Source organism: Chiloscyllium plagiosum, unplaced genomic scaffold, assembly GCF_037043375.1.
Source record: "Chiloscyllium plagiosum isolate Xiang-an unplaced genomic scaffold, Cpla_swu_hap1 HiC_scaffold_2, whole genome shotgun sequence".
In the NCBI taxonomy this organism is placed as follows: Eukaryota; Metazoa; Chordata; class Chondrichthyes; order Orectolobiformes; family Hemiscylliidae; genus Chiloscyllium; species Chiloscyllium plagiosum.
In genome coordinates, this window is record NW_028270140.1 from 133,975,967 (window position 1) to 134,000,794 (window position 24,828).

General features: G+C 39.5%; 1 protein-coding gene across 17 annotated transcripts in view; it reads right to left on the reverse strand.

The window, feature by feature from the left end:
• LOC122557375 (teneurin-3) overlaps positions 1–24,828 on the reverse strand; it is a 2,678,940-nt gene that overhangs the window by 2,323,393 nt on the left and 330,719 nt on the right. For 16 of the 17 annotated variants that reach the window (XM_043705048.2, XM_043705164.2, XM_043705115.2 and 13 more), the window contains exon 3: positions 23,257–23,314. The exons of the other annotated variant lie outside the window; for it this stretch is intronic. The gene's annotated coding sequence lies outside the window, so the exon portion shown is untranslated. The remainder of the gene's footprint in view (positions 1–23,256; positions 23,315–24,828) is intronic. 17 annotated transcript variants of the gene reach the window in all.

A 24,828-nucleotide genomic window follows, 5' to 3' on the forward strand; every position in this document is an offset into this window, starting at 1 on the left:
TGTTTCGTATTTCTTCTTCTCACAATTGCATGTCTCTCATGAAATGAAACAGGAAAATTTGACGAATTTGATGTTTTAATTGAATGATAAATTATGAAGTCAAATCTCCTCGGGACCTCAAATGCTCCCCTAGACGTTCCCCCACACATAATCAAAGGTTCTGCCAAACATTTGGCAGCAGAACAGGAGGTGTGCCCAAGTAAAACCGTCCCCTCTGTCTCTGCCTAGGTAAACAGCTGCTGCCCTTGCCCAGTAGGGCCGTCTGTACATGTGGTTAGTTGTCAGCATATTAGAACAAAGGTTTCAAAATGCCTTGTTGTAGCCATATTTCAAAGATCTGCTCCCATCCCAGACTGCAAGAGCACCGATTCAGTCATTGATCAACATCATCTGAAATCACAGGAGTTATTTCTTTGAAGGAGTGTTCTTTATAACAGCAAAGATAAAAATATATACAGTTGAAGGAAATTAGTCATTTGTGGTATCATTAAAAGTGAAAATAGGCTTCCTTGTTGTGTTGACAGAATAATCATACCTTCTTGGCTTCAGCCCTCGTTATTATTTCTCCCACGCACCATTGCTGCTGGGACCAGCATTTCAGTCCCCAATCAAATCCAGCTTATATGGTGCCCTTGAAGCAGACTCATATGACACTGCACACTGCATGTACACATGGCTTTTGTAGAAATGTATTAAAAATGAAAGAACAAAAAATGTTTCAAGCTGTGGAGCTTGCTTTGTTTTCCATTTGTTCTGATTGTGTGTCAATCTAACATCGGGTTACAGATAATTGCAGTCGAGATCAAGTGGGATATACACATGAAGCAGGGTTACCTGATAAGGAACTAAATTGGATCAATGCACACAGACAAGATTCAGTTCCCTAGCAGAATAACTTGCAATTGTATTGTGTCTTTTAACCTCAAAACATTCAATGTACCACAGAGGGATATCATAAAATTTTTAAAAATCACAAAATTATATTGAAATTTATGAATGGAGATCATCAAAACCTTGACCAAATATGTATGTTTTAAAGGGTATATTACAAGAGGTGAGGGACAAAGAAAGACAGAAATGTGAAAAGGGAATATTCCACAATTTATGGCCTGGACAATTAAAGACATGACCATCAATAGTGGAATGGTTAAAATCACAGATGAGGCTGAGAGCAGATATAACGTGGAATTGGTGAGATCAGAGAAGATTTCAATGTTGGGGAGGGCTGAAGTCATACAGGGACTGAAAACAAGGAGAAAAATTTAAAATTGAGACTTTTGCATAACCAGAAGCAAAGGTCTGTCAACAAACACAAAGGGCAGGAGAGAATGAGCCTTGTTTCATGTTACAGCAGCAGAGTTTTGTTTGACCTGAAGTCTATAGTGTGAAAGATTGTGGGTGTGAGCCAGCAGGACAATGGAATAGTCAAGTTCAAAGTTACGAAAAGATACGGATGAGGCTTTCAGCAGCAGATAAATGCCATACAAGCTAATGGAACTTCAACAGTAAATGTTGAAGGATCGTTAGGTTCCATGCAAGCTGGTGACATCACAGACAAAAATATAAATTATTGGAAAAACTCAGTAGGTCTGGCTGCATCTGTGGAGAGAAATCAAAACTAACATTTCAGGTTGAGTGACCCTTCCTCAGAACTGTGATGATTTCACAGTTTTTGAATGGAGAAGATGCAGTCTAGCATGAGGTAGTGATGCAGGCAAGCATGTCACCTTTGGATTCTGACACCTTTGTACTTATACTTCACTAAATAATGGGCACAACTTACCCACTTTTGCAAATTAAGTGTCGGGGAATGGACATTTTGGGTGGTGACTAATCCAACATCCCCACTGCAAGGATATCTCATGCAATCCTGCGTTAACCAGCTTCTGAAGAGCAGACAGGCAAAGTTTTGGTGAATTGCGGACCTCAAAACTGAGATTCTGTGTCACCAGAAGCTGCCAGACAATTAGAGGTCTTACAGTTCATTGGTAGAGTCATGCTCCTCAGTGGATCCAGCAATGGGAATGTAAGTGCTTTTGTCTTTGTGTTGTTTGGTAGTGGCCACAGGAAAACTGGGGTCATGTCAAAGGCAGGAATCTGGCTTTCAAAGGCCAGATATAAGCCCCGCTATTTGTTACTCCAATTTGCCCCAAATCGGGACTCCCAGCTCAGCAGGCAGGTTGCTGTCGTCAGTAAGCGAACCACCTCTCTTGCTGTTGAGAAGGCTGGCAATTAGTGAAGTGGCAAGTTTAGGACCTTTCATGGTCTTTTGTTGATTGTTTAAGGGCCATACTGGTGATGAATTGAGAAAGTCCCCAATGCTTAGACCAACATTTCTGCTTTCTGTTGAAAATCCTGTGATTTCTGATTCCTAAAATAGCTGCTCAGGTCCTTTGAAAAATTAACTTCTAACATCTTTTGGAGAGAACATTCAGATCCCAAGAGCAATCTGAGTAAGACAAATATACCCCATCACTCCTCTAGATCTTTTGTCAATGATTTTAAATCTATGACCTCTTGTTCTTGACTCACTCCCCAGAGGGAATAACTTACTTTTTCCTCCATCAAACCTGTCATGTCTTGAGAAGCAAGTTAAGTGGCTCCTTAACCTTCTCTGTTCCAAGGAGAACAATTCTAACTTCTCCAACCTTTCATTATAACAAGTGTATACGATTTACAAGATGCACTGCAGCAACTTGTTAGGAGTCTTTTGATAACACCTTCCAAATCCACCAGCTCTTACACCTAGAAGATTAAGGGCGGGAGATACATGGAACAACATTACCTGTGACATTACCATTCAACGTGCGTATCATTCTGAAATCATTTTAGTGAGTGGAAATGATGATCAGTGCTAATGACACTGGGCTAATTCAACAGTCCAGACTAATGCTTCAGGAAAACACGTTCAAGAGTAAATTGTGTAAAATAATAAACAAAAGCAGGAATTGCTGGAAAAACTCAGCAGATCTAGCAGAATCTTTAAAGAGAAAGCAGAGCTAATATTTCAGGTCCAGTGGTACTTCCTTCGGACTGACAGAGTTAGGGAAAGGTTGGTAATTATGCAGAAGATGGAGTTGGAGCAGGGGGAGGAGGAGTGAACGATTAGTGATGATAGAACCCAAAGAGAGAGACAAACAGTGGTGCAAGCTGACCTTGACTCAGTTCTTTGTCTGTCCAACAGTTCTTCTCTCTTTCTGGGCTCTATCTCCACTTTTCATTTACTCCCTCCCCTCTCCCCAATCCATCTTCTGTATAATTCGCAACCTTTTCCAAACACCTATCAGTTCTGCATCTGAAATGTTAACTCGGCTTTCTGTCCACAGATGCTGCCAGACCTGCAGAATTTTTCCAACAATTTCTATTTTTGTTTTGAATTTCCAGCAACCACAGTTCTTTAGGTGTTTTTTGTTTGAACCAATAAATCTGGAATATGAAGATAATACCATCAATTGTTGTAAAACCAAAGTCGCAGGTAGATAGGATAGTGAAGAAGGCATTTGGTATGCTTTCCTTTATTGGTCAGAGTATTGAGTACAGGAGTTGGGAGGTCATGTTGCAGCTGTACAGGACATTGGTTAAGCCACTGTTGGAATATTGTGTGCAATTCTGGTCTCCTTCCTATTGGAAAGATATTGTGAAACTTGACAGGGTTCAGAAAAGATTTACAAGGATATTGCCAGGGTTGGAGAATTTGAGGTTTAGGGAGAGGTTGAATAGTCTAGGGCTGTTTTCACTGGAGCATCAGAGGCTGAGGGGTGACCTTACAGAGGTTTATAAAATCATGAGGGGCATGGATAGGATAAATAGACAAAGTATTTTCCCTGGGGTGGGGGACTCCAGAACTAGAGGGCATAGGTTTAGGTGAGAGGGGAAAGATATAAAAGAGGCCTAAGGGGCAACTTTTTCATGCAGAGAGTGTCATGTGTATGACCAGAGGATGTGGTCGAGGCTAGTACATTTGCAACATTTAAAAGGCATCTGGATGGGTATATGACTAGGAAGGGCTTGGAGGGATATGGGCCAGGTGCTGGCAGGTGGGACTCAATTGGGTTGGGATATCGGGTCAGCATGAATCAGTTCGACCGAAGGGTTTGTTTCTGTGCTGTATGTCTCTATGACTCTACTTTGTTTACTAATGTCCAAGAGGAAAAAAAAAACAATCTGTCATCCTTACCTGATCCTGCCTAGATGTGACACCAGATCCACACTGACGTGCTTGTCTTATAACTGCCCTCCCAAAAGGCCCAGCAAGGTATTCAGTTTTTGGGTAATTACAGGTGGGCAATAATGCTGGTCTTTCAAGCAATCCCCACATCCCGTCAAAGAATTTAAAAAAATGAAAATTGTCTCAATTTCTTCAGTGTCACTGGGTGAAAAGCTTAGCAATGAACAGCCTGAACAGCACTATGAGAGCACCAGCACCATGTGAGCTGCAGCAGTTCAAGAAGAAAGCACACCACCTTCTCAAGGGTAATCAGCGATGGATGAGCAGTGAATGCTGCCCTTTCCAGCAATGCCTGCACTCCATGAACAAACAAAGAAAGTAAATGAAGCAGCTAATTTTTTAGCAATGTTTCATTAAACATCCCTATGTTCTTTGGAACACAATGATGCTTTTATGCCTTTTCTGACGTTCAACGCCCAGAATCAACCAAAACATTTCAGTTGAACTTAACCATTGATTTGGAAAGTTCTCAAATTATAGGTTTATTTCTTTTTAATATCCTATTCATATGTTTGTAAACCCATGTGTTCTTCTCTTAACCATCTTGTTAATTCTCCTAACACCTCTAAAGATGTATGAATCTGGACCCCAAGATATCACGGTTCAGCTCTACTTTTCAGAATTGTAACATTTAGAGTAAGTTGTCAGAGTCCCAGAGGACCATAAGGTTGCTCTTGAATTCGAGAGTGGGATATGAGAAATGGTGAATTGAACTTGAAGGTCACCCTGCCTCAGGTGAGGTGGAGGATGGATAGGCAATGAATACTGGACTTTCCAGCAACACTCATATTCCATGAACAAGATACCTGAAGTAATATATTCATAACAATGTAGTATTAAACATCTTCTGTACCCTTTGCAATGCAATTACAACTTCAGATCTTTCCTGAAGTTTAACACCCTGAGTCATCCAAAATGCTACCATTGTATCTTACCAGTGATTAGAAAATCCACAAATTATTGCCTAGGGTGAGAAGATGGGACCTTCATGGTGAACTCAGGAATTCAACCTATGCTATTGGCATCTTTCCACATTGTGAACCAGTCATCAGGCCACTGAGTTAACCAATTCCCTCATTTATAACATACTGTCTCCAAATTGGTATCCCAAAGCACACTTCTCTGTTTCTTCATTTCTCTGCTATATTAAATGGGCACTGAACAACTGTGATGAATGCCTCTGCTTTGTGAACTGATGCTTCTTTTCAGCAATCTAGAATGCACTCCATTCAGTGCAGGTGACTTTTCAAATTCCAATTTTTATGAACTTAGAGTCAAAGAGTCATAGAGATGTACAGCATGGAAACAAACACATTGGTCCAACATGCCCATACCGACCAGGTATCCTAAATTAATCTAGTCCCATTTGCCCATATTTGGCCCATTTCCCTCGAAACTCTTCTGATTTATATAACCAGCGAGATGCCTTTTAAATGTTGTAATTGTACCATCTTCAATCACTTCCACTGGCAGTTCATTCCATACACGCATCCCCCTCTACATGAAAACGTTGCCTCTTAGGTCTCTTTTAAATCTTTCCCTTCTCACCTAAAACCGATGCACATTAGTTTTGGACTCTGAGAAAAACCTCAACTACTCACCCTAGCCCCTCATGATTTTATAAACTTCTATAAAATCACCCCTCAGTCTCCAACACTTTAGGGAAAATAGCCCCAGCCTATTCAGCCTTTCCCTTTGGCTCAAACCCTCCAACTCTAGCAACATCTTTGTAAATCTTTTCTGAAACCTTTCAAGTTTCACAACATCTTTCCTCTGGCAGACCAGAACTGAATGCAGTATTCCAAAAGTAGTCGAACTAATGTCCTGTGCAGCCACAACATGACTTCCTAACTCTTGTACTCAATGCACTGACCATAAAGGCAAGCCTACCTTCTGTTATTATCCTGCCAATAACTTTACTTCCTTCATTTAATCTAACTTCAACAATATCTGCTACATTCAAACAAAGATTTCATTTAATACTTTAGCCAATCCTCTGCCTCAGCATAATTATTTTCCTTTCAGTCAATTCCAACCTTTCCCTCAGCTAACTTCCAACATCATATATTCAGAAAATGTTTTCAAGTTCAATTTAATGTTGTTTGCTAATCTTGCCCATAATCTTTCTTTGCCTCCTGTATTAACTTTTTCTATTACCATCTGTAGATTACTTAATCTCCTGTGGTTGTTTACTGAATCTTTCTTCTGTCATTTGCCATGAGTATTTTATTTTAGCTTTATTTTAACTTTCATTTCTACATCATCCAAAGCACATTAATTTTGTCTGGTTGACTATTTCTCTTCAAAGGTACTTACCTTGTTCATAACTAAAAAAATTAAGGCTTGAATGTTAGCCAATGCATTATTACAGCATTACCCTACGATCACTGTCAAAGCTGTCAAAGGTTGCATATCTCAAGATAGAATCACAAGAATATTAAATCTCTAAGGGAGCAACAATTTATACCACCTGCTACATAGTATTCTTGCAGGTCTACCCTGATGAGCACAAGATGTAAACCTCCAACAACATCACATTTTTAAAAGCTATTTTCAAATCTATTTGAGATGGACCCTCCTTAAATCACTGAAATTAGTTCTCCCGAGTTAAGCCTTTTTATCTTTGATTATTTTTAAATCTCCTTTCATGATAAATCTAAGCCACATTATATTGTAGTCACTCATAACTAGATGATCTAATATAGCAAATTCTACTTACCATACTTCAATTCCCAGGAGCAGATCCAAGACAGTTTCTTTTCTTGTTGAATTGAAGACATCTTGCTTCTACACAGATTAGAAATTCCTCTCTTGCCTCACTGCTAATACTTCTTTTTCAACAGTCTATACTGTATGAGGGTATTAACATAAGCATCTCTCTTACTGCTGTAATCTTGTGATATGCTTTTTAAATTCACCAACCAATTTTTCAATCTATCTCTTTCCCACTGTTTGTGGATGAAACTCTCAACAAAGTATGTTATTAATTTATATTTCCAATAATTTGCAGCATAAAAATAATCTAAAACAAAAGTTTTTTCCAATTCACTGCAGCCATTGTCAAATGACCATTTCCACCAAATTCATGGCCATTTTATGAAGATACTCGTGTTAATTACATATGTGACTAGTTTGTCACCTAAATGAAAAATTACAACAATCCCACAGCATTTTTTTGAAAAACTTTCTTTAAAAATAGATTTTTACATGAATGCTGAACATTATAGCTCATAATGGTATACAAGAGAACAGAGATGAATTGGGGTCACCAAATTCATTAAATTCCCTATTTCTGATTTCTTTTGTGATGTGGTTTGATTTTTGGAATTGTTATTTCAAATTCATTCAATCGTTGAAGATTGGCATGTTTCACAATTGCACAATAATGATTCAATCAGGATATTTTAATGCTACTACAAACAATCTGATTGCTGGTGTCAAATAATTGTCATAAAATTAATTGAGAATTGGAAGGGGCATTGAGTATAAGTTTAGACAAGTTACGCTGCAGCTTTATAGAACTTTATTTCGGCAACACTTGGAATATTGTGTACTGTTCTGGTCACCACACCACCTGAAGAATGTGGATGCTTTGGAGAGGGTACAGAAAAGATTTAACAGGATGTTGTTTGATATGGAGGATTTTTGTGATAAAGAAAGGTTGGATGGGCTGGGTTTGTTTTCACTGGAATGCAGGAGGTTGAGGGGCAACCTGATAGAAGTTTATAAGATTGTGAACAGCATGGATAGAGTGTAAAGTGTGAGGGGACACAGGTGTGAAGGGGGTAATTTAAAAGAGATGTGCAAGGGAGGTTTTTCACACAAAGGGTAGTGACTGCCTGGAATGCATTGCCAGCAGAAGTGGTGCAAGCAGACACAATAGCAGCATTTCAGAAGCATCTAGGTGAATACGAGAATAGGAAGCAATACAGGGATACAGACCCTGGAAGTGAAGACAATTTTAGTATGGAAGGGCAAAATGTGTTGGCACAGGTTTGAAGGGCCAAAGGGCTGGTTCCTATGCTGTATTGTTCTTTATTAATAAACAATCCAGTGTGATAAGATCTCATTGTTCATTTTATAGATTGGTTTTATTATTTTGGCTCTATTTAGCCTAAATTGAGGCTGTTGCTACAGATGGAAATTGCCAATGTGTTGCATGCAGGTGACACATGACAGCTTTCATACAGCTGGATTAATGATGGTCATCCTACTATTGTAAATTGGAGGAAAAAATAAATTACACTGCTATTGCTAGTGAATACCATAGTCAACACTTTAATGTGCTGAATGCAAAATTCCAAGTAAGTCCAACATTTTCATGCACGTAAGTTAATAACAGGAGAAGCAACAAAAAAAAGTGCTTCTTAGTTGCAGTTGTCAGTGAAATTATTCTTGATCTGTGTTTGAGAAATAGGTCAAAAATGGAACGTGCAGACATTCCTGATACCATGACACAATTAAAGACTGGTCACAGATAATTAGACTGTGCGATGCTGAGAATCGGTGACGCTGAAAAAAAAATGCTAAAGTATATTTATGAAGAAAAATCATGTTTTATGTTGGTCCAATCATCCATCCATGGATGTTAACTTCTATTTTGTACAGGTATGCTTCTCAGTAAACATTGACAATGCTTGGAAATGAACCAGCTTTATTGACACCTTGCACTCAGCTGGTGTGACAGGTCAGTGCAACATCGAGGGCCGAAGGGCCTGTTCTGCGCTGTTATGTTCTATGTTCTATCACAGCTCGTAGGATAATATTGGGGAGAAAAGGTCATGTTTCCACAGGTGGTGGGAGACCCTCAACTTATAGATTTCAAAGAAAATGGGAACAGTTTCTCAGGAAGGTCAACTCCAAATATGCTGGAGAAACTCAATAGGTCTTACAGTATGTAGTAAGTGGGAAATACAGAGTTAATAATTCAAATCCAGTGATACATGTTAATTCTATTTTTCTCTCTCTCTTTCTACAGATGCTGCCAAACCTGCTGGAGTTTCTCCAGCATACTCTGTGTTTGTTTCAGATTTTTCACATCCTCAATATTTTGCCTTTATTGCAAGAACTTCAATGACCACACATTGTGTCATCAGTGTGTGTATCCTGACAGGACATCTCACATCCATTAAATCAGCAACCTCTGCACAATCTACCAAAACTCATCACTCAACCAAAGCAGTCTCTGTTGGCATCAGGTTTAACATTCAAATAGTCATTTGGGGGGAGTTGAAGACCTTATGGTGTTATTACTGGACTGTTACTCCAGAGACCCAGATAGTGTTCTGGTGACCTGGGCTTGAATCCCAATATGGCAGATGATGAAATTTGAATTCAATAAAAAATAAATCTGAGGCTAAGAGTAGAACAATGACTACAAATCCATTAGGAAAAAGTGAGGACTGCAGATGCTGGAGATCAGAGATGAAAAATGTGTTGCTGGAAAAGCGCAGCAGGTCAGGCAGCATCCAAGGAGCAGGAGAATCGACGTTTCGGGCATAAGCCCTCCATTTCTATCTCAGGCGACCGACCCAACACAGACATTCACTCTAAACCGACCGACTCCCACAGCTACCTAGATTACACCTCCTCCCACCCTGCCCCCTGTAAAAACGCCATCCCATATTCCCAATTCCTTCGCCTCTGCCGCATCTGCTCCCAGGAGGACCAATTCCAATACCGAACAACCCAGATGGCCTCCTTCTTCAAAGACTACAATTTCCCCTCAGACCTGGTTGATGATGCTCTCCACCGCATCTCCTCCACTATCCGCTCCTCCGCCCTTGAACCCCGCCCCTCCAATCGCCACCAGGACAGAACCTCACTGGTCTTCACCTACCACCTCACCAACCTCCAGATACATCGTATCATCCTTCATCATTTCCACCACCTCTAAACAGACCCCACCACCAAGGATATATTTCCCTCCCCTCCCCTATCAGCGTTCCAGAAAGACCACTCCCTCCGCAACTCCCTCGTCAGGTCCACACTCCCCACCAACCCAACCTCACTCCCGGCACCTTCCCCTGCAATCTCAAGAAATGCAAAACTTGCGCCCACACCTCCCCCATCACTTCCCTCCAAGGGATCCTTCCATATCCGTCACAAATTTACCTGCACCTCCACACACATCATTTACTGCATCCGCTGCACCCGATGTGGCCTCCACTACATTGGGGAGACAGGCCGCCTACTTGCGGAACGTTTCAGAGAACACCTCTGGGACACCCGCACCAACCAACCCAACCGCCCCGTGGCTGAACACTTTAACTCCCCCTCCCACTCCACCGAGGACATGCAGGTCCTTGGCCTCCTCCATCACCCGACCATGGCAACACGACGCCTGGAGGAAGAGCGCCTCATCTTCCGCCTAGGAACCCTCCAACCACAAGTGATGAATGCAGATTTCTCCAGCTTCCTCATTTCCCCTCCCCCCACCTTATCTCAGTCCCAACCCTCGGACTCAGCACCGCCTTCTTGACCTGCAATCTTCTTCCCGACCTCTCTGCGCCCACCCCCTCTCCGGCCTATCACCCTCACCTTAACTTCCTTCCACCTATCGCGTTCCCAACGCCCCTCCCCCAAGTCCCTCCTCCCTACCTTTTATCTTAGTCTGCTTGGCACACCCTCCTCATTCCTGAAGAAGGGCTTATGCCCGAAACGTCGATTCTCCTGGTCCTTGGATGCTGCCTGACCTGCTGCGCTTTTCCAGCAACACATTTTTCAGCTACAAATCCATTGTCAATTGCCAGAAAATCCCATCTGGTTTGCTAATGCTGTTTAGGGATGGAAACTGCCATCCTTACATGGTCGGGCCTATTTGTGACTTCAGACCCACACCAATGTAGTTGAATAGTAACTGCCCTCTGGGTAATTAGGGATGGACAGTAAATGCTGGCCAAGCCAGCAATACCCTGATCCCATGAATTAATTATTTTTTTAAAAATTCCACTGTTTCAATCTCATTGCTACATTGCACTGTTTCCAAATACCTCCAGCTTTCCAAAGTGGCAGCATTACAACCACTACCCTCCATAAAAATCAACTAAAAGGAGTAAAATGGAAGTGGTCTGGGCAGTAGTGCACCTGCACTACCTTAACCCCATGGGAGAGATTTTGCTATGATCCCAAAGGCTGTAATGGAGCTTACTACATCTGGCATCATCAAGTTTGGTAAAGCTGAAGGACATTTCCTGGCCTTTGTTCCTTCTCAAATCCCATCTCACCTTCATCCTGACTTTCAGTGCATACCAGTCACTCCCTCATTGAGGCCATTTAACAGCATAGGTCGCCTTGTGGATCACATTCGAAGTGGCTGGAAGTGTTGCTATTGCTACTTATCAATCGCTGATTTCCACCAGCAACAAATTTCATGGCTTTAGACTCGTGATGTAAAAATCATTGAATTTTAAGATTCAGAGTGGTCAAGACTGTTATCTTGTTTGTTTGTGATAGCTTTCATCGTAGGTCTCAGAACTTCCGAAGTTTATAGAATTCTTCAAAAAAAGCCAAGAGATCTACAGTGAAAATGTGTTCTTTAGATCAAATATAAAAGGTTACATACACTTAGGTGTATTTTAAAAGGCTGGCTCCTGCTGCAAAGGAACTGGAGACTGAAGTTAAAACCTTCATACACTGTAATTTCGAGGGACAGACGCAATGCGTCTTCAATATATGTTTTCCACTTGAATTCTTACATTCTGAATTTCAATGAATATAGTCCTAACTTGCTCAACTTTTACTCATAAGCTAACTACCTCAGCCGAGTGCTAATCCCTCCTTGCATTTGTTCCTTTATTAGGAATCACAACGAGAAGCTACAATGGGACAATTCAGTTTGATTTTATTGCAAATAGTAATAATGAAAACAGATTTGGAGATTTTTCATAGAAGTGTAGGAGGCCATTCAGTCCACTGACTCTGTGCCAGCTGATCACAGAGCAAAGCATGTTATATAATAATGAAAGGAGGAGGCAAGTAAAAGATGAAAGAAATCAGTAGTTAGGACAAATAATTGGCAATGAAAGATATTCACTCTCTACAACATTCTAAAGATCACAGTGTTAAGAAGGAAGTGATATACTACATATTTGTGAAGCTCTCATTCCTGATTTCATACTCGAATGGTCTAATATTAATTTTAGCATTATATCCCTCTTGTCAGTACTTCTCAGTGAGAGAAAATGTTTTTTTTTCTGCATCTTAGCCTGTCAAATCCTTTAATCATCTCAAACACCTCAATTTATCTCCAATAATCTTTAATCTTCTTTAATCTTCTATTCTCAAGGGAACACAAGCCTCATCTGTCTAACCTGTTTTCATTATTTAACCCTTCCAGTCTTCAATTTTTTTCTGCAGAAAAAAAAGTCTTCTCTAATCACGCTACACAAATATCCTTGGATAGTTTAATCACCATTCCACAATGTCTCACATTTCCATGATGTGCAAGAATGTAGGAGAAATATTGAGGAAAGCTATTGGAATAAATGCCATGTAGAGAGTCAATTGGAAGGTGGCATAAATGAAGGTCCTATTGAATCAGTATAACAATGTTCACTGGGAGTGTAGAGTTACTCCACGAAACACGGTAACCTTATGGGCTGGATTTCATGTAGTAAGGATTATCTCACTCCCATCCAAAACGTCGATCAGCATTCCATCGACATGAAGTCTGGATGCTCCACTGTGATAATGCATTAGGGACAACCAATGTATTAGTAATGCACCACAAGAATCCAAAAGATAGGACTGCAGTTGTGCCAGTTTCCGCATTTTCCAACAGCTTTGAGTTTTTCTCAGCTTGTCTGGATAAGAGCAGGGGCTGTGTGATGAATGAGCGAAATGACCATGGCACCGTGGTACAGAAAGCGATTCAAACGAGGAGATCTGAAAGGAATGTAGTGGTAGTAGGCACTAGCGTATTCAGGGTGGTTGGCACTGCTTTGTATAGCAAAGAGAATGAGTCATTTGCCTGATGCTAGGTTTCAAGATGCCTGCTCAGGGCTGGAGTACAGCTTGCTAAAGATTGGGATGCTTCAGTTATAATGGGCCAAATTTACACAAATAATTTGGTAGAACTCAGGAAAGAGGTTCTGCATAGCCAGTCTGAGGAAACATGCACAAAATTACTAAACAGAACTTCAAATCTCTGGATTATTAAGTTCAGAGAGATGAATATGTGGCTGAAAGACTTATGTGGGAGGAGTGGGCTCCAGTTTGTGACCTAGATTGGGATCTGAATATTGAAGGGTATGTCCATTTAGGGAGGATGGGAAGCTAGGCAAGGGTGGAGGAGGAGAATTGAGACCTAACTTTGGGAAACCAGGATACACAGAGGCAGTTAGTCAAGGGGCTGTTCCTATTTCTTATGGCCTTATGGGTAGGGATGAGGAATGATGAAAGCAAGGAATCATTTCAGGGAGCTATGTACAGGACCCCAACAGTAACCACACGGTAGGGTCAATAATGAGGAAGGAATTATGGGAGCTTGTCAAAAGGGTTCGGTGATTATGTTGGGAGATTTTAACCTCCATGTCGACTGGAAAAATCAGATGAGAGAAAGTAGTCTAGCTGAGGAATTCATTGAATTTCTTCGACCGGTATGATATGACATCAACCAAATAGCAGGCTAAACTTGCTTTTGACCAATGAGATAAGACTGTTCTCAGAGTGAAAGCAATCCAGACAACAGTGTTCATACTTTCATTGAGAGAGATGTTTGGATCCAAGACTACTATTTTGAACTTAAATCAGGGCAATTACAAGGGCATGAAAGCAGAGCTAGCAGAAGTGAACTGGCAATTTATGTTAAAGGATAGATCAGTAGAGATATAATGGCAAACACTTAAGGGAATATTCCAGAAAGTGCGGAACAGATAAAAACAAGAAAAACTAAGGGATAGAACTGCCATTTGTGCTTGACTAAAATAGACAAAAATAGTATCAAAAGAAAAAACATAATTCTGTCAGGATAGGCGGCAGGTTAGAAGATTGGATACAATATAAACAAAGCAAAGGATTACTTAAAATTAATAATGAGGGAAAAACTGGAGTACAATGGAAATTTAGCCAAAAGCGTTAAAAACTGATAGGAAAATGTTTCTTTGTCTATTTAAAAAAGAAAAGAGATAATAAATTTAGTATTATACTTTTCCGAAATGAGCCTGGGAATGACAGATAAAGAGATGACAGATGAATTGAGCAGGAATGTTGCATCAATCTTCACTACTGAGGATACAAGTGACATCCTGGATGTAGCAATGAATCAGGAAATGAAAGGGAAAGTGAAACCACAGCAAATTACAATAAGTAAGTAACTGGAACTGAATAAATTGCTGGAACTGCAAGTTGACAAGTCCCTCGGCCGTGGTGGCTTTAACCCTTAGGTCTTAAGCAAAGTAGCTCGTGAAGTAGTTGATGTGTTGGTTTTATTTTATCAAAACACATTAGATTTTGGAAGGTTACTTCAGATTGGAAAATGGCTAATGAGGCTCCTTTATTCAAAAAACAGGAGGGAGGCAGAATACATGAAACAATAGACCAGTTAGCTTACATTTGTCACACAGAAAATTCTCGAAGCCATTATTAAAGACATTATAACAAGGCACTTGGATAAGTTCAAGGTAAACAGGTAGAGCCAACATGGTTTTTTCAAAGGGGTATCATGTTTAACTAAGTTATCGGAGTTCTTTGAAAAAGTAACTTGTACTCTTAATAAATGGGTTCCAGTGGATATCTTGTACTGAGATTTTGAGAAGGCATTTGAATAGGTACCACATGAAAGGTTATTGAGGAAAATAAAATTTCATGGTTTGGGGGTAAAATATTGACATGGGGAGAAGATTTGCTGACCAATAGGAAACTGGGTAGGAAGAACAATACCTTTTTCAGACTGGCAGGATGTTATGAAGAGTGTGCCAAAAGAGTTGGTGATGGGGCCTCCAATCTTTACATTTATATGTATGATTTGGGTAAAGTGACCAAAGATATGAAAGCTAAGATTGCTGATCACACAAAGATAGGTAGGAAAGTGAATTATAAGTACATAAGGAGTTTACAAAGGATACAGCTCTGTTAAGTGAGTGGGCAAATAGAGTACAATGTGGGAAAGTGTGAAATTTCCACTTTTGTAGAAAGAATACAAAAAATAAATTATTGAAGTGTTGAAAGGTTGTAGGATTCTGAGATGCAGAGTGCTCTTTATGTCCTTGTGCTTGAATCACATAAGTTAAGTTACTTTATAATTCATGGGCTGAGGGCATCAGTTATTACCATTTCCTTAATGCCCAGAGGGCAGTTAAGAGTCAACCACATTGCATGTGGGTCTGGGTTCACAGGCCAGATTCCTTCCTTAAATGATACTAGTGAACCAGATGCGTTTTTCCCGACCAATCGACATGGGTTCATGGTCATCATTAAACTTTTATTCCCAGATTTTTTTTTCATTTAATTCAAATTCCACCATCTGCCATGGCGGGATATGAACCTGGGCCCTCAGAACATTCCCTAGTTCTCTAGATTCACCCAACGACTAGGCTGTTGCCTAGTTATAAACAAATAATCAAGAAAGCTAACAGCACGTTCTAGTTTATTGTGGGGGTTAGTTGGTACGTCATGCTTCAATTATCTAATTACTGTACTTACAGAAGATGTTAATATGTTTGAAGCAGTCCATTGAATAATACCTGGAATGAGTACATTATGAGGAACGGCTAGAAAGGCTAGGCTTGTATCCTCTGGAGTTTGGAAGGGTTGTAGGTGATTTAACTGAAACATGTAAGATCCTGAGGGAAGTTGACTGGTAGACATTGAAAGCATGCTTACTGTTGCGGAGAATCTAAGACTCAGGGTCATAATTTGAAAATAAGAGTTTTCCCAATTAAGACAGAGATGAGGATTTTGTCTTCTCTCAGTGGGTTGTGAACCTTTGAAATTGCCTTCCTCAAAAGGCATTTGATGCAGAATAAGCACAGGTGGATCAATTCTTGATTACTAAAGGGATGAAAGATTATTGGGTATAATCAGGAATGTAGTGTTGAAGTTAAAATCTGTTTAGAGAGGCTGGGCTGACAGGGTCGAAGGGGATTATGATCTTGAAAGGTGAGTGCCTGAAGGAGTTACCTCTCTCTTTGCCAACAGCATGTTGAGTTATAAGGCTGCCCAAATATTTTTGCCTTCTTTTGCAAACCAAAAAGGAAGTTGGCAGAGGAGGAAAGAGACCCTTAAATGGCAAATAAATGTTCACTTAAGGCCACAATAGGGCTAAGAGTAGCTGGGCTAGGGGTAGTGTCCATAACTCTGGACCGGGAGGCCTGGGTTCAAGTCGCACCTGCTACAGAGGTGTGTAATAACATCTCTCAATAGGTTGATCAGAAAAAAAATGTCACTGAGCAATTTGATGCCTTGCAGATCCCTAAACATGGTCCCACCACAGCATTTGACTGTTCTGTATAGCACAGTTGAAGCAGCAATAGTCAAGCTCTGTACACCACTACTTAAAAATCATGGAAATGTATAGTAAATTGCTCAGGTACTGGCAATTAACCTAGATTCAGAAGTCAGTGCACTTTGCAGGTTTATTCCAAATAAACATCTTTGGCAAAGAAGAAACACTCAGGATATTTTAACCTCTGGGCCAAAATGTGAAACCTTGACTTTGTTGCATGAAATGATGTCTGAAATCAATCTAAAATGTCCAGGGTTTCCAAACTGTGCAATTTCTTATATGCAAGGATATAAATGCAAGTCATCAGTTTTCCTTTAGCACAACAGAATTAATAGCGGTCATGTTTGCAAATATCATTTCTTCAAATTTCTTGATAGGATCATTCGTATCATCAAATGTGAGCCAGCAGAAATAATCCCTCGATGCTAAACTCCTCAGACAAATTAAAGGGATTGTACAAAGAATGTGAAAAAATATTTAAATTGGAATGTGGAACAATTACAAAGACATTTGTTCAGGGACATGGATCAGAAAGGTTGAGAGGGATTTGGGCCCAGTGCAAACAAATGGGACTTACTCAGTTGAGAAAACCAGGTCAGCATGGACAAGTTGGGTCTGTTTCTGTATGATTCTATGAAGCTGTAGAGTGGCTCTATATATCAAAAATTATAAGCTGTATTCATTGAACCAAACAGCAGCTTGGCCAGTTTAATATCCAGTTTTTACTGATGTCTTGGAAGTGAATCACCAAGAAAAATCTTGGCTGGAATCAAAGGAAAGCAGGACTTTGGTCATGAAGAGGCCATTCTCAATGAGTTGAATTGAATTGAATTTATTGTCACATGTACCGAGGCACAGTGAAAAGCTTTGTCTTGCAAGCAATACAGACAGATCACAGAGTTAAGTAGCATAGATAAATAAATAATATATAAACAGCGGCAAAAACAACAATACAGGTATAGGTGAATGTTAAGAGTTTGTGAGTTCATTCAGTATGCTAACAACAGCAGCAGGGTAGAAACTGTTTTGAAACCGGCTGGTGCATGTGTTCAGGCTTCTGTACCTTCTCCCCGATGGTAGAGGTTATAGAAAAGCATTGCCAGGGTGGGATGGATTGTTGAGAATACTGGCAGCCTTTCCTTGACAGTGGGTATGGTAAATGGATTGTATAGATGGGAGGTTGGCTTTGTGATTGTCCGGGCCGAGTTCACCACTCTCTGTAACCGTCTCCGATCTTGAATGGTACAGTTGCTATACCAGATAGTGATATATTCAGACAGAATGCTCTTGATGGGACACCTATAAAAGTTGGCAAGGGTATTCACCGTCGCACCAAATTTCCTCAGGAAGAAGAGACATTGTTGGGCTTTTGTAACCAATGCATCCACATGAAGAGTCCAAGAAATCTTGTTGTTGATGACCACACCCAGGAACTTGACACTCTCCACTCATTCCACCTCAAGTCCCTGTTGCTGTGAGGCAGTAGTGCTAACCACTGAGTTACCATGCCGCCTCAAAGAGAGGTGTTACCTCTCTGCCGAAATTCTGCTCAAAGCGAGTATAGAAAGCGTTGAGACGATCTGGGGGGGGGAGGATGTGTCATTGTCTGCTATCTTGCATTGTCTCATCAAATGAGTTAAAATGTGGGCTTCAATCTTAGTCCTAAAATTATCTCCTGCTACGACGATTGAAACCAATGTTACTTTGTTTGAAATTGCCTTCATACTGATCACCATCTTGAAGGTTGAGAGGAAGCTGGGCTCTAATGAAGAAGTATAACTTGAGACAGTTCTTGACTTACTATTCAATTAGAATGGAATTACAGTGACCAAAAGCCTGGTCAGGTATTTGATCACTCTCTTCCTGCATGGCCGTGCTTTCTGAAATAACATACCACATATAGATGTAAAAGTATATTTGATGTGACAGTAGAATGGAATAGACTTCACTAGGTTTACTTATGTCAATAACACAGCAGCATAAGTAATGCATGGTGCAGTGGCTGTCGACGAGAAAATTGTTATTGAAAAAGTTCAACTAAAATACCACTCAGAATACTTTCACCATCAATGACCCAAAAACATACAAGTGGTGAAAATGAAGGAAAATTGGTGAAACATATCAGGTCCACAGTCATCCACAGATGACAAGTTTTAGTATTGGACAGAACTTGAACAGTAGCCACTAATTTGTTGATAAGTCTTCTTTCATTTTCAAGAGAGCTCTTGAACATTATCTGCTCCTGCCTTAGAATCACTTGACTGTTACAAATATTGCAGTGCAGAAACATTTACGACATGGAAGGAAGTCAGCCATTTCTGCTTGTGTCACCTCTTTGCTCAATCCATCTAAGGTTAGTCCCATTGCCATGTGCCCATGCTTAATGACATCTGCTACCTGTCTATCTACTCTGCTAAACTCAAATGTCTTCCTGAAGTTGTTGTCAGTTCTCCTCATTGCCTTTGGTCTGAGTCAAAAATCAATGTGACTTGATAGGCCAATGCTACAGTGCAGTAGTAAGGGAGAATTGCTGCACCAGAACAGTATTTTGGAGGAGGTATTGAACCAATTCTTTTATTTTCCTTTATTCATTTAAGGGACATAGACATCATTGGCAAGGCCAACAGTATGATCTCTCTCTCAAAGCGGAAACTTAAGCAAACTGGAGCGAGTGGCAAATGCAACTAGGCTATGGGCTGAGCATTGGAAAATGGGACTTGTGTAGATTCAGTGTATTTTTGTCAGTGCAGGTTTGATGGGCTAAAAACTCTCTTCTGCACTGTATGACTCCGACTCCATATGACAATGGACACTAAAATGAGCATTCAATAAAGGGTGAATGCAAAAGCATTACATTGTTTTTCCATAATAAAGAAACTCTTTCTAATTCCCCTGTAACAGTTAATGTATGGCAACCATGAGGCATGCCAGAATAGCTCTCTGACTAAGTTAGTCTCAATATAGTACACATGAATAACTAATGCAGTATGAAACAATTACAAGTGAGATAAAATTTGGAAAGTCAGCCATGACGCCTTTGTGCTCTCAAGTCTTATGTTGAAGGCAATGCAGTTCAGCAGTAAAGTTGTGAAGTAAAACTTTCCCTGTTTGCCTAAAACACTTGTGAATAGGCAAATTCTAGACACAGCATTATCAGTTGGACTTTATCAATGAAAAACTTTGCCTGTCGCGAAATCACATGTTTTGTACACACATTATTGGCATGGAGGTTTAATCATAAGCACATGGGAAAGCTAAGAGAGAACGTGGAAGCTACATACAGTTGTGGTTACAACATCGGAAATGGCATGTTGTTGAGAAAGTCTTGGTCATATTCTCGAAACTTTTAAAACAGATTTATGTCAGGTATCTTCATGAGACATCTTCAGCAAATTGGTGTTCAGTGCAAAGAGCATACCCTTTATCTATTCATTCATTCACTTCTGCTATTAAATTTTTCAAAGATAACCATGCCGAAAATTGTGCAAAACCAAATGTGTAAAACTAGCTTCCTAAACCACCAGTTTGAAACAGAAAAAAAAACTGAATATAAGAACAATCAGGATTTTCCAAAGACATTTACAGATAATAGTATATTTTAAAAATGTAGTCACTGTTATACTGTGGAGAAATGTAGCTACCAATTTGAGCACAGCAAATTTGCAACAATAGCAGTGTGAAAAATTACCAGATAATGTGTTTTATTGATTTTTTTTGAAAGAGCGATATTACTTTCTGATTAGTCCCACTTATCTCATAGATCAACTAGAGAGGGCACTTTGTAGCCCTAGGTTTTCAGTGCATTCTTAAGTCAAGACTCTCACTATTTCATTCCTGTGTTTTTGATACATCCTGGATTATGTACCAAACTTGCATACCTAAAAGAGCCTGTAGCTGTCACTTATTGACTCAAAAACAAGAGTGTTCACATTGACCTGATGCTGACACCTCATAGTTCTCAGCTCTACCATTGACCTTGGACAACCCTGAACATTTCTTTCCTTGAATGATTGGAAAAAGGCTTCGCTTGTATTTGTATAACTTTCTTGAAGATAGAAAAGAAAAGAAAACTGTTCAGAGTTCATTCACGGACAAAGAACAGGCAGCTACGAACCTTCAGAATCGCAGCAGAGGCAGCTCAGACAAAGTTCGCCTGATTAATTTCAGAAATGAAAGACTTGTCTGAAGGAGAGATTGAGCAGTTTAGTAGCATAAGAGTAGATCTAGTTGAGATATGTAAGAGGCTAAAGGTGATTGACAAAGTCAATATAGAGTGGATGTTTTCCTTTGTGGAGCAATCTAGAACAAATAGTTTTAGGTTAAAGGATGACACATTTAAAATGAAAAAGAAGATAAATTATTTCTCTCAAAGGGTTGTAAATCTGTGGAATTCACTACCTCAGACTGTGGTGGATGCCAGGACATTGAATAAATTTGAGGAGATAGACAAATTTTTGGATAGTACTTAGTTAAAGGGTTAGAGGAGCAGCCAAGAAAAAGGAGTTGAGGCCGAGATGAGATCAGCCATGATTGTATTAAATGGTGGAGAAGGATTGAGGGGCTGAATTATCTGTTCCTACTCCTAATTCTTTTGTACTTGAGGATGCCCACTCCTTCTTCCAAGAACTCCAGCAGGTATCAGATTTAAAACAGAGATGACAAAGAATTAGTTCTGTCAAAGGATTGTGAATCCGTGGAATTCACTACTTTAGACTGCAGTAGACACTAGGACACTGAATACATTTAAGGAGGAGATTGGCAGATTTATGATCAGTAATGGGTTAACAGGGTTATGGGAAGCAGTCCGGAAAGTGGAGTTGAGAACGAGAGGAGATTAACAAATTTTATATTAAATTGTGAAGCAGATTTGGGTTCTTATGTTCTAAAACAAATTAGTGTTACTTTTCCTCCTGTATTGTTGTCAGGCATTATGCCAATGGTTTTGCATTTTGAGTTCAAAACAGATTACTCAAGGAAAAAGCATGGTCAAGTATCATCTTCAGATTGAGGCATCTTTCGAACTCTCTTTCTTGCATTTTAACACTGAATATTACTATGCATAGTAAACTGCAGTATAACACGCTTTAACTTTACCCTTCCTTTAACTTAACCCTGCCTGTGTTTTTATGGCCAGTGGGCAGCAACTCCCTGACATCATTGTAAATTTGTTCCAGGTTCCTAAATCCAGAATATAGTATCGACCTAACAACTGAAGATCTAAAGATCTAAATTGACTAAATTATGCATTCTATACAATAACTATAGCTCAACGTGACCTGGATTTTTACCTCAAAATCTGAGTGCCCATGACATCAGTGCAAGCTCAACCAATTAGTTTGGTAAATCAGATCGTTCCTTCAGTAATGCATGAAGGCAACTAAATTAACTGATAAAAATCAGAAGCACTTTAAAATGTTTTAAGTGATTGCAGCATTTGATTACAGTATTAGCATTAGCTTCACAGACTCTGCAGGTACACAAATTCTCCAGGTCTGTCATTCTAATCCACTGAAACCACTCAGCGTACATATAGTCTTCCCTCTTCTTGCACTACTTCTCCACAAAGTGATTACTACACTAATGCGCAAATAGCCAGGCCAGCAGAAGTAGTTCTCAATTCCTTTCTGGCCCTTCGAATGTTTGACTTTACCAAGGGAATTTTTTTCCTTTTTTGTCTCTTATGCATGCCTCCTCTCTCGAACATTCAACACATCATCCAAAGGAATCTCTCGCCCTGTAGATGAAATTCTTCCAACAAATTATTTTGTAGCTGTATTTTCTGCCTGTTCTAATTCCTCTGCTGCACTTGCAAAGAACATTTGAATGTTTCTCTCTGAAGGCAGTTCAGAAATAGAATGGTTGAAGATTCATGAACAGCGGTATCAAAAACAAAAATCAATCACACAATATAGAATAAACATTCTCAATAATGAGCTGGGCCTGGACGAGAAAGTTATTTGGTGAGTATGCAGTACCAAGTTCAGCCCTACATCCTCCTGCAGTGTCTTATCCTCCTGTTTTCTCTATTACAATAAGTCATCTCCAGTTGAAGTGGTTTACTTTACATAGCAATTATAAGGTCCAGAGACAGAAAAGACCACTTTGATTCATCTGACCAGCCCTTGAATTCAAAAACAGAATCCACAACAATAAAACTTTGCATTTATACAGCTTCTTTCAGCGAGAATCATGTCCTACGATATTTCACTGGAGAGTTGTCAAAATGAAACTGAGAGCCACCCTCAAAAGCAGATATATTTAGCAGGTGGCTGAAAGACCCCCAGATCAGATCTCCAGACATCGAAAGGCATGGTTGCCAATACAGCGCTGCCCACTGTACATCAGATGGTAGATGTAAATTGTGAGACATGTACATTGTCCTCTGACTAAACTCTAAAGTTTTCTGCTTTTGGGACAGTGAGCAAGCATTTCCGACATGTTTCTGAAGATTGGGATTTTGACACCAACGTTGGTATGGGACAAAACCTGCTTTGTTTCTGCTCAGGGTAGCCAACAATTCAAAATGAGGGACATTCTTTCTCCATTTGTGACTAAGTGTGATACAGTTGTGGCATGTACTCACGAGTTTCTAGCTGTTTTCGGGATGGAGGAATCATAACTTCTTTAGAATCCTGGAGAAGCTGAAAAATAAAACAATGAAGCGTGACCAGTGACTAACTAGTAATGAGTGTTCAGTCAGACTTTTTATAGTTAATGTCCAGTTTGAAGGAAAATCTTTTGAAAAAATACAAACAGCAAATGTTAAAAATGCAACATAAATTGAATGAGCATTTGTGGAAGAATGGTGAACATTTTTAACGGGTACTTTTCAGCTGAGCTGTCATCTGTAAAATATTATTACAGCTGAGTAGGAATATAGGAACTCAAGGCCATTTATTACCTTGAATCTGCTCCACCGATCAACCAAATCGTGGTTAATCTGTGATCTGACTCCATCCAATTGAGTTTGCCCTGTAGTTCTGAAAATATTTGGGAACATTCAACTGTCCATGTTAGATTTAAAATGAACCATTGAACCTGCATGAATTGGATGAGGATGTCAAATTCTATCAAACTCTCTTGTGGAAGTGTTTCCGTAATCCACATCTGAAATATCTGATTCGAAGTTTTAGGACTTTCCAATTAATGGAAGTAATTTCAATTGACCTTACTAATACGTTTGCCTTAAAATATTGAAAAAATCCATTTAATAATCCTTGGAATTTCTTATTTCTAGGGGAATACAACGCCAATTTGATTTCACACCATTCCACAAGATTTTATCTTTGGAGTGCAGATAACAACTTGGTAAATTTCACTAAAAATGGTAAAATAAGAAGATTTCTTGACAAAAAAGTGAAACAGATGTTCCTGTTAAGTCAGGTAGAAGCCAAGGTTTAGTGCTTGGTACATTTGAATGTCTATTTAGATACAGATTTAAAATAATTGTCTTTGAATTTGGGCCTGAAAATGATGCATATTACAATTACCAAATCACATCTTTGTCATTTTTCTAAGCTGCTCAAACACAATGCACTAAAATTCTGACTAACAATTTAAAGGTGGGCTGTAAAAATAATAGTTCCTTGTCAGAGACTTGAAAACTGAAACACTACAGTAATGAATTTTGGAATGCTTCGTCAATTTTAAATCAACCTCTGTTTTACTAGCTTGCACTTCAGAACAATTTCAAAGAGTCATTACGCTAGCTACTTCTTTTTAACATGAATATGCCATTAAATCGTAATTTTTTTTAACACGTGAGTGGAGAACAACCAATTATTTTTAAACTGTCATCAGCATTTGAGTGTTTCGAAGGCGACATATTAATGGGTTTCCATTGAATTTGGTCCTCCTATTTACAGTCTATATTAATCATTTGTATGGCGGGATAGAAAGTACCATAGCTAAATTGGAGATAACAGTAAGATAGGTGAGTAAGTAAGTTGAAATGAAGAAATCAGAAATTAACAAAAAATATACTTTAATCGAATTGGCCAATGTTTGACAGATGAAATTTAAGGGATAGGTGCTAAGTTATTCATTTTGATTGGAAGAAAAGAAAGGTAACTTATTGTCTAAATAAAGAGAAACTTCAGAGTCCTTTGGTGCAGAGAGATCTGAGTACCCTTGTACATAAATCACAGAAAACTGG